Genomic DNA, 11,852 nt, shown 5'->3' with positions numbered 1-11,852 from the left:
AACTCTGTCCTCTGGGGATTGATGGAGGGGGTTGAAAGGGGGGGGGGGGTGGACCTGCCACATGTGTTTCTTATCCCGACGCTCTATCAAACTCTCTACACTATATATTCATGGTAAAACAAATGAAAGCGTAACAAAAAAGGAATCTGAACCAGTGGTCCAGTATTTACTCAAAAGCACCCAAGTGTGTGAGACAGTGTTTATAGGAAACACCATCATCTAAACAAATGCTGCTCTTTCTGAATAAAAAGAAAAAAAGAACAGACCCCCATCCAGAGATTAACCATTAAAGTGCATGACCACACATCTGTTTAGCCTCTACTAGTACTGGTTTAAGATGCCCTGACTGAATCAAAGTTTCCCATGTGACTGTGGAGCCAGAGCGTATCCTTGCGCAATGCAGTGAGCAGGGCTGTTTGGGGAGATGGTGGAGGATGAGGTGCTACTTGTTAGCTGCAGTTTGTTGGATCGGTCGGCCCCTGGCGCCTAGAATAGAATATAATCCAATTCATCATGGTTAAATCCTAATCTATCTTAATCTAGATCGTTTCATGTGGCTTGATGCAGGATGGGACGCAACTCATTGTTAATACAACAGTTACAAATCATGATACACATTTGCAAAATCGGTTGAGTGGGGAAGGTTGTTTTGTTGAATCGATTGATTTTTGTTAACAGATTCCTGAAGAATAAGATTCTCAGGGTGAGAATGGAGAAGGCGGCGAATCTCTAACTTGATTCGGCTGCGTTGTGCTGAAAGAGTAGATGACGATGATGAAGTATGACTACGATGTCGTCCACCATGTCATCCTCGTCTTCATCTCTGCTCTCTGCTCTGCTCTTCCCAGGACAGAACAATAGCAGACATTAAGAGACATTACAGCACCTTTCCACACAAAGACCCTTGGCGTGTCTCTCATCATGTTTCCTACGCAGCCTCGCCAGAAGTTAGCCTTGGGAACCTGACCTGGGGGTGATTTGGGACCGAATCCCGGCAATCCTTCAAGACATGGGTGAAAAATGTAGTGTTCATTTGACATTGAAGAAAAGCCTTTAAAGCGCTGATGGACACCAGCATAAATCAGCAGGGTCGGCCAATAAGCTCTCAGCAGGGCCCCGATTACTGCATCCAAGACAAACTGACACGACAAGACCTTTTCAGCGGCTTGTCCATTACACTATCTAGGATGATGTCAAACGATGGCGAGGGGAAGTGGTCGATGCAATTTCCTTTAATAGTCATGTTTTGTGTAAGTGTTCTTGTTGTTTTGTTTTATTTTGTTAAACCATAAAGTGATATTGTGTGTGCATGTGTGTGGGAGAGAAAACTGAATATATGTAAATCTAAGTGAACAGAGACTGTGTTCATGATTTCAAATATAATTTAAGCCTTTGCACATTCTTGCACTCCTTCTGTAACTCTCTTTCACACACACACACACACACAGACACACAGCTAAAGCTAGTGAGAGTGAGAGACAGAAAATTACTTGAAGAGAAAGTAAAAGTAGAAAGGAGGAGGCAGAGAGACAGACGTGAGAGATGGAGAGAGGCAATTGGTCGCCTACGCAGCATCGCCAACAAAATAGGCTTTGATAATTGTTTCGAGGGTTTGCATGTGTGTGTCTATATATACATACTTAACACGTGAACCTCCTAAGATGGCGCAATTTGATTAGTTTGCTATCTCGGGATATTGGGCAATATCCCATGATTGAGATCTCAAACTCGGGATATTGTTTTTATCGCAAAATAAAAACAAATAAACCGCTAATAAAAACAAATAAATCCCGGCAAAAAGTGTTATCTTGTTTATTGTCATGTGTAGTATATACTAAAACAATTATTCACCTCAGGCTCCGGCAATTACTCGCCTTCGGCGAGTAATTGTTAGATACACATTGATTTATTATATGTGGGATTTACTATACAGACAAACTTAATTCCTAGTTTTGAATAGTTACCATGGCAACCTGTTGGTGTCGTGGTCTAACAGCTGTATAGCTTAATCACCAGCATGCTGGATTATCTCTCTCTCTCTGTCTTACTCTCAAAGACTAATGACATGAGTTCTGTCACAGGGGAGGAAATAGACTGTGTGTGTATGTGTGCGTGTGTGTGTGTGTGTGTGTGTGTATGTGTGTGTGTGTGTGTGTGTGTGTGTCTGCATGCGTGCATGTGTGCTATGCATCGTGTGTGAAATGAGCTAAGCATATGGGCCGCACACTGACTCTGTTTTCCATCTTTATCCGCTCAAGTGGTAAAAGACGACAAGCTGTTGACACTCCCATTCTCTCTATTACACTCCTTCACTCTCCTCTCCTGTCCTGTCCTGTCCTTTCCTTTCCTTTCGCTTCCTCTACTCCTCGTTTCCTTTCATATCCTATCCCCTGTTTTCCGGCCCTTCCCTCTCCCTTCCTATAGTTTACACCAATCATTCATCAATCCTTTCCTTTCATTTCTTCTCTCGTTCCTTTCCTCCCTTTTATATTCCTCTCATTCCCTCTGTTTTTTTCCCTTCCTTTGTTCCTTCCCTTTTCCGCTAATGTAGTTCCTCTTCCTTCTTTACTGTCCTTTCAATTCCACCTTTATATCCACATTGGATGGTCCCCATATTGTTGTGCCTGTTCTTCTCCTTCCAAACATCTCGTCTAACTCTGGTGAACCCAACCACCCCAACCCCCCCCCCCCCCGCCCCCCCCCCTCGTCTTCATTTGCGCTATTTCTATCTCTGCATCCCACCCTGACTCCACCCCTCCATCCGTCTCACTCTTCCTCACAGTCTTCATCCATCACCCTCCTCCTGCTCGTCCTCCTCCTCGCTATAGCTCATACCTTCCATCTACATTCCTTGGCTGGCAGGATGGAAGGTGTTGGATGTTTTTTGCTGCTAGGGCTAACAGAGTGATGGAGAGCTGGTGTGTGGCCCATGGGTCTAGCACACTGTGTTTGTCAGTGTTCGGCACCTTGCTTGCTTGGTGCTAGCCCCGCTCGTCTTTTATAGTTATAAAAGCAGGGGTCGACTGAAGTGTTCCAGCACAGCAAGAAGAAGATATCAAAAGTTAACAAGATATTTTCTCTTCGTCTTTGGCTGCTTCATTTTTGTTCTGTCGTTTCTTTGTTTTTATAGTCTTCATCGTCCAAATCATCATCTCGGCCATCAATATCAACGACATCATCACCATCATGAGTCTCGTTTTAGTAACATCAGCGTTCGCCCCGGTGGCATTTTGGGGCTAATGGTGTGTGACCCACTCTTCAGGTCTGTTTTTGCGGAGGAAATGTTAAGGAATTTATTTCCCAATAAAGGATTGGTAGGACAAGAACATGGCAGGTGACGTGGCTTAACGTTTCACGCATCAGGGGATTCTTAGAGTGAATGAGTTACACTTTCGTGGTTTTCCATCTCCTATTTCTTGTTTCTCATGCGATTGGGGATTTATGGTTATCTTTGTGGTCTTAAATACATTACGCAAGCAGAGCACAGACACACACAGACACACAAACACACACACACAGACAAATAAAGTCCATTTCCACTATGAGATGCCCTCAGAGGAGTTATCAGCATCCTAGGACATCTAACGTCCCCTCGCTTTCCTAAACATCAATCTGTCTAGAAGTACCCATTCTCTCTCTCTCCCCCGCTCTCTCTCTCTCTCTCTTTCTCTCTCGCTCTCTCTCCTTGTCTCATCTCTCTCCACCTAGGTTCTCACTCGCCCTCTCTATCTGTGGAGGTTATCTGAGCCTACAGTTCTCCCATTCCTCCATTACTCCGTCGCTCTCTCTCCTCTGTCTCCTCGCCCTGTCCACTTTACGACCCTCTTTGTTGTAGTGTTTCACTGATTTCCCACTGTTCCGTCTTATTTCCCTTCACTCTCTCCTCATGTCTCTTAATCTTTCATCTCTGTTTCCCTTGTTGCTGTCTCTCTTTTTCACCTAAGCTGGTGCACGCCATCTCTCGATACGTTGCCATGGTTCTCCCCTGAACCAAACATCTCCCCGCCACCTCTCTCTGGGTGATGGATAGCCTGATGGTAGCAGACGGAACATTAAAACTATGATTCAGAGCCAGACATAATGTTCCACGACTTCCCCCTGGCGTTGACGCGAGATGGGGCCGCATGTGTATTAATCCCCAATGTATGTTCTACACAATCCTACCGCGTATGAGGAAACATATAACACTGCTCGCATAAGCAATCGTATAATGTTCCTCGTACGTGTAATATACAGCAGCAAGAAAGACCTCTTCATCGTTAGATTAACTGTGGGGTGGACTCGGTTTGAATAATGCTTGACTGCCACATACTTGCTGTTATGTTTATATATTATTTACATTATTAAAAGATCCCATCCAGTCGCCTTCACTGCCTGGTAGTCATAAAGTCCACACTTCGTAAATGACATAAAGTATAGTGTTTGGACGCTCATTTGCTCGTGAAATTTTGTGAGCCAATTCTATTTGCAAGACGAGACTTATGGCGGTATGTGGCATACTAGCTAGCTCGTGCGGCACCTATCTGATGCGAGTTGCAAGGGGAGGAACCAGTAGCAAGAATATGTGCAGTATTTCACTGGTTGTAACGGTAAACACACACACACACACACACACACACACACACACACACACACCTGATGTAAGGCTGAGCCACAAATGAGCTTCGAACTAAGGCCTTGTCATCACCTCCAGAACCGGACATAAGGGGCCTAATGATCATTCATACACACACACACACACATACACACACACCCTCCATACAATACATCACAGAGCACCCTTCACCAGACCCTCCCCGCCCAGGGGGGGGCATGAAAGCGTAGAGTCAAACTGCATCCAGGTGTGGTGGCCGGGCATTTCAGGAAAGGGGAACTGACTGTGTGATTGTATGAGAGGTCAAAGGTCGCATGTACATGACTTCCACATGTATTGACATCCAGACGCGCGGCCCCAAGCCGTGTCAAAGGCGCAAAGAAAAAAAAAATGAGTGGACTGCAAATGAAATCAATTTATTTTTTCCATTCAGGGCTTTTGCTCTTTGACTCAGTCCATCTCAAACGGTTTCTCTCGCTCAATCTCGCTATCCCACTGTGCACCTCTCCACCTCTCTCTCTCTCTCTCCCATTCCCTCCATCTCTCTCTCCCATTCTCTCCATCTCTCTCTCTCTCTCTCCCCATCTATCTCTCTTTCTCTCTCCATCTCTCTCTCTCTCTCACTCTCTCCCTCTCTCTCTCTGTCTCTCGCCCCACCACAGATAGAAGCACACACGAGTGGAAGCTGCCTCTGGTTTAATGGAGCGGAGGCCACACGTGGTCTCGGCAAACCAGACCTGGCGTCCCGCGCCCGCCTCGCAGTGACACAGATTCAAACGGAAGAACAGAGCGTGGGTGGGTGTGAACGGGTGAGTGGGTGGGTGGGTGGGTGGCTGGCTGTGAATGGTTGGTGGGTGGGTGGGGTGAGAGGGGGGCAGCTGTGAAGTTATTGGGAAGAAGGAGAGCAGATTTCCTGGCTTACTAACACACAACAGAGAGAACACAGAGTCCCACCGCACACAGACACACACACACACACACACAGAACACATACACACACACACACACACACACACACACACACACACACACACACACAAAACACAGGAGAAGCATATGAGACGGGATCAGCCTAGCAGCTGGGTCCAATATGTGTTTCACTCATTAAATGCAACTTAACATTTTTCAAACCTCACCGCAATTCACATTCATTCTATTAATGCACACACACACACACACACACACACACACACACACACACACACACACACACAAATGTTGCCATAAACTAAATTAATGCAGACACATGAAAACGGACAAGTGTAGGGAACATATATATATATATATATATATATATATATATATACAGTATATATATCATGCATATTAGGACAGGGGTGCAGGGGAATATAATGCAGAACTGCTGTCCAGGCCCTTCATGAACAGGGATAAGCTCCAAAAACACATGATTTCCCACATTACACTTCATGGATGTTTGACCTTGGCAGAGCAACAGAACGGATAATGGCGTTGGCCATCAACGATAATCGCTTAAGGCTGTCCTCATCTTCACAACCACCATCATCATCTTCCTCATCATCATTATCATCATCTATATCACACGTCAATATCACCAACACCACCATCATCATCATTTTCTCCTTGGTCTTCTTAATCAACACCTCGGTCACTGCAAATAAATCGCTAACTGTAACCGCAACAAAGACTGCGCCCCAAACCCCTCACCACCAGTAAAAGGTCTGTCGGGCCTCCAGCAAACCCCTGGTTCTGAACGCCGGTTCCCCTCCGCTTTGACTGATCAGCCGCTTATCGCCGCACTTCATCTCGCCGCCCCCTTTTAAAACGTTATGTTTTCCTGTGGTGGTTTACAAGAGGAAGCTTTCTCTGAAAAACGCTCTTCTGCGGGAGATTAAACACGGCAGATTTCATCGTGTGCGTGCGTGCGTGGCAACGATTAAGACCTCCAGGTAACGCTTTCTCTAGGGATCCTTTGAAGTTGAGTACGAGTGAAGAAGTTATGAAGTAAAAAACGGTAATAAATACGAACAGAATCGGGTAGATAAGGAGGGACGATGCGAGGTGGGCTGGAGAGAGACAGCTCTGCCACCCGCTCCGCTAAATGTCCCCGCTTTTATGAGGACCGTTAAAATATAGCACTCAGTTGGCCTCAAACAGCCACTCAGTGCCGCCATCACACACGCACGCACGCACGCACGCACGCACACACACACACACACACACACAACCACACATACACATAGTCATAATACATAGAGCTTCAACACCCATCTCCCAGCTTTTTGTACAATCTGAGAAGTTTGAGGTTTGTTGTTCAATAATAATAATAATAATAATAAAATAAAAAAATACAACTGCGATTTCTCCAAGTGTCTATCATGCTTTGTCTGTCGCTGTTATATAAATGACTCCATCACTTTTTATATGATGCTGCTGGAGCTCAACTTTTACAGCCCCTCGTGAAGCGCGTTCACCAGCCTGGCCACGGCCGCTTTGACAGGAGGGTTAATAGGGGTAAGGCCGGAGACTTTGTCAGGAAGGAAGAGTTGATCCATGGGACTTTATGTTCTCCATTGTCTCCATGGAAACGAGAGCATTAATCGTGATGTTGGGGGGATCCATGACATTAATATGACATTCTGTTTGGTCCACATAATCTTTCCACAGTTGTTTGTCAACCCAGCGACTGTATTATTCTGTATTCATTAGTTTGTTACAATGCCCACATGTAAGGCCCTCTACACAAGACATTACACACTAGGTATTCCGGTTAACTTTTTAAACCGTTTCCTCACCATCCCCATCCTCATTACCATTATTATCACCCAGAGCCAGCAGAGAAATGAATCCCACCAAACGGCCAATCAGCTCTCCCAATTTTTCTCTTGTTGCGATCCAACAGGAAGGGCAGATAACCAACCGCCGTTCCCAGATGGATCCTAAGCAGATGCTCGCTGCTCTTTAATGATGACCTCATGGGCTTGATGACAACAGAGAGTTGAGTCGAGTTGTGTCCTTTCGGGCCATTGTTCGGTGAGTGTTTGAAGTGGAAACTGGGTCACTTCTGTTCTCTCTCTCTCTCTCTCAATATGACCCACCCCTGCCATCCCGCGAGCATGGATTTTACGGTATAGAATCCCTCGGTTCTACGCTAAAACCAGTTTCATCTGGTGGCAGGAAGAAAAGCCGCTACACACAGTGTAATAAAAAACTAAACAGTAGTCACCGGATACGCACTTTCTCTTCCTCACGGCGCACATCTATCTGCCCCGCAATGGATTGCCTGAGAAGGGAGCCTTTTACAGCCTGCCTGAGGTGGACTGAATCCCTGTCACTTCCCCTTCAAGCCCTGCCCACATCCACAGGGGACTCGGGCCCGGGTGACAAGGCAGGAGGTAGAAAGCCGGTCCCCATATCCACACGTTTAAGAGAGGAAGGTGGGTGTCACCTTGAAATTCAGCAGGCGGATGATTCAGGGCCCTTGGGGAACCGGGTGTGGGTGGGTGGGGGGGGGGGGGGGCGGGCCTGACAGCAGACATTAAAAGAAACAGCCAGAACAGCCACCGGTGGAGCTTTAAGACTTGGCCACTATGAATTATGGGTAGGAGGAAAATCGTAAATCAAGCACGTATTCAGAGGTGGAAATATGTGGAAATATGTGTGTATATGTATGTATACATCTGAACGAACACTTTGGATAAATAGGCCACACATAATGCGTGACTGAATTTCGGAGGAATGTCAGAAAGGAAAGGTAAACATAACTGATTCTTTGTCGTCTGAGGTTCTTTACGAGTGTGGGTAGGCAAAATCTGCCTTAACATTCCTTTCAGGTGTTGTCTGTTTCTGCTGTGTCAAAGCGTTTAGTGCTGGCAGAGTGTTGACTGAAAAAATACAATGTTTTGTTCTACTTTCCGCTCTCCTCTTCCGTTCTTCTCTCTCGATCTATAGGTGAGAAGGGGTGCCAGGAAAACGTACATTTGAGTGTGCACTTGCATGCAAGTGGGTTATTTTCCTGCACACTGTCTGAGACATTGAATGGACATGAAGCATGCCATGAACATTGATCATAGACAAAGACAAAACCCCACCACGAGATAAAGGTTTTTAGAAGTTTTGATAGAGGAAGAAACCTTTTCCAACTCGTGCAGTGAACACTATTGCAATGCCTATGTGTCGGATTGCACAACCGCCCTCACAGTTGAAGCCCCGATATTAAATATTTACTCTGATCGTTACTCTCTGTCGTGTTTAAATACGTGCTGTGTGATACATCACAGGCTTCTGGAAATACAACAAAGGTAAAACAGTTTGGACATGAAAGCCACCTTCATTATTTCCCAGAGTTGACGTTACTTGCGATTTCTTTATTTATTATTTTGATTCAGCATCTTCCGTTGCAAAGGAATGTAATTCCGATCTTTATCTCTGACCTCGGTTCAGCAATATAAATAAGTCAAAGGCAAGAAAACACAGGAAAACATTCTTTTTGTTTCATGCTTGAGAGAGGGGCATGTAGAACAGAACACCATTTACTCCGCTCCATGTAACGTTCAGATAGAGACAGCTACCGTTCAGACAGAGACAGGTGGTCCATTCATCTGTCAATCGGCCACATGTGTTAGGGAAAATATTTGTTCTGCACGTTAAACACAGCAGGCACACAGCAAGAGCACCGGAGGCAACTGAGGCATGACGATTGCTGAAGATAATCCATGTCAATCTTTTGATTCCTAAATCGAAATCCCAGCTGTACTATTATGGGAATATGTATGACTTTCCGGTCTATCACTCCCTCTCTCATCCTTGGTTGACCCCAGTGTGTCTCGGTCAGATGGGGGCTACAAGTGCTCTTCAATGTGCAATGTTGATTTTGATGGCCTTTTGCAAGGGTGAGATGGCTAATGGTGTCAGGTCACTCAATTTTTGGACTTCACATTGTTTGGGGTTTTCTGTTGTATTTCGCAAATCAAGCAAATCAATTGTTGGGGTTTTCGGTTGAAAATCTAACGGGCCAGCCAAAACCATCACCTACAGGGATCCACAGCAGTGATTTCAAAAAGCACACAGCAGTGATCTCACAGCTACCTCAAGGCATCCCCAACATCACAACATCATCCCTGCAAAAAGAGCTCTCTTGCTTGGTTAAACCAACAACAATATAAAATATCACTTCATTACATATTTGTATACATTATACATCACTTAGAGCACAATAATAATAGTGATCATTGTTATTGTGATTGTACGCTCTGCATACTTACCCCATGTGTCCTTGGGGAATGGGGGATTGTGACTTGCATGTGAATTACTGTCACTCTTGTGAGTGGAAATCCTTACAGCTGAAGAGTGATAAGCATGCAAAGTGGATGACGCACAAAATGTTTAAGACAAGCTGGCTGATTATGGTTGTCATGCTGCGAGTTTCCAAGATTACCACTGAGAGGTAGAACACAACCCAGAGAGAGAGTGATGCAGATAGATACAGAGATATACACAGAGAGGTAGCGATGGAAACAGAGATTTTATACATGATTGCAGCACATGTTTTATACACGATTGTAAGAGGAAGGAATCTAAGATAATCTAAGAGAATCTGAGCAAAGCTGAGACTGTCAGAGTTAACTCAACAAAGAGAATGGGTATGGGCACCGTTTGCATGGTTGTTAGAAACATCAAGCATTCCTCTATTTCAATGACAAACCATGAAATTTGAACACGCAGTTGACTAACTCGCAGGGTTGAAGTGAAAATTATGAGAAAGAAAGAAAGAAAGAAATAAAGAAAGATAGAAGAAGAAAGAAAGAAAATTACAATATATAGACAAGCTCCAGAAATAAGACCATTGTTCAGAGGTTTTTGTGATTTAATCTTATTTTCTTTTATTAGACACTTGCATGGGAAGGCAAGCAGGAAAACGCAAACTTGGATATCGTGTAAACAATGTAAGCTAGCCAGTATTTGCTTTGTGCCCTCACAAGTGAGTGAATGATGGTCACAGGAGATTAAAATCAAAGTCAAATAAGATTATTCTTTATCAGCCCACAAATAATTTCTCAAGAAGTGTGGAAAAGGGGAACTTAACATTCATTTTCAAAGGGCAGACTCTGGGAAGAAAGTATGGCTTGAAAATAGTAAACAGTGAAAAAATGGGTGAAAAACAGAGAGCGATGTAGAGGGGAGAGAAGGAGTGAGTGGCCAGGGAGAAACATATGAGAACACAATGAGAAAAGTCCTCGGCATTGTGTGTTTTTCCGCTTACCCCCTGCAAACAGGGGGAGCGAAACAGGGGAGGAAGGGGGTGGCGTGCGTACACTAAGTATGTCTGGTTGTGTGCGAGAGAGAGAGAGAGAGAGAGAGAGAGAGAGAGAGAGAGAGAGAGAGAGAGAGAGAGAGAGAGAGAGGATGAGTGATTAAGAGAAGGGGAGAGAAAGTCTCAGGGAGGTATGCAGCTCTCTCTCTCTCCCTCTCTCTCTCTCTCTCCCCATCTCTCTCTAACTGTTTAAGGAGTATTACCACTTCAGCCTGAAATCCCACCCTAGCCCCCCCACCCCCACCCCAAAAAAACAACGGGCCATGCCGGGTGCACTCCTTCTCTCCTCTCCTCCTCTCCTCCACCCCTCTCCTCTCATCCGCCTCTCCCTGCCTCCGGCTCAGTATGGGGAAGAAGAGAGAAGCGTGATGAGAGAGAGAAGAGAAGGAAAGAAAGAAGGTTCAATGGTAGGAAGAGGAGTTTGTAGTTTGCACTTTCCATTTTTTGTTGCCATTTTTTTGGGGGCTTCCTCGAGCTCCCGCCACTGCGTCACACTTTTAAACATGAGGAAGTAATTTTTTATTTATTTTCCTTTTGTACATTGCGCTTATCCGGGCGGTGAAAAACAGGAGTAGTTGCGTCCTTCAGGGGGGAACCACCGCGCGAGGAAACGCACCAAAACCGCCTGAGAGAGAGGTGGAGCAGGAGGAGAAGGGGTGGTGGTGGAGGGAGAAAATAAAGAACAGAGCAACATTGGCACCAGCAGCGGAAAAATAGTAATATAGGAAAACTGTGTTGTTTTTTTATTCTACCGGGACAAGCAGGAGCTGAGGGAAAAGTGGAAATAGAGAGGTGTGAGAAAAAGAGAGAGCGGGAGAGAGGAGTAAAACGAAGGCAAGACTCAAACAAGCCCCATCTCACCTGACGCGCTTGCCAGGCGGGACAGCCTGCTCTCTCTAAACTCTCTCTCTCTCTCTCGCTACCTTTATCTCACCCTCAACCTCCATCTCCTCCTCCGCCCTGGAG

Source organism: Micromesistius poutassou, assembly GCF_964030765.1.
Source record: "Micromesistius poutassou genome assembly, chromosome: 20".
Lineage (NCBI taxonomy): Eukaryota > Metazoa > Chordata > Actinopteri > Gadiformes > Gadidae > Micromesistius > Micromesistius poutassou.
This window is presented reverse-complemented; position numbering follows the sequence as displayed.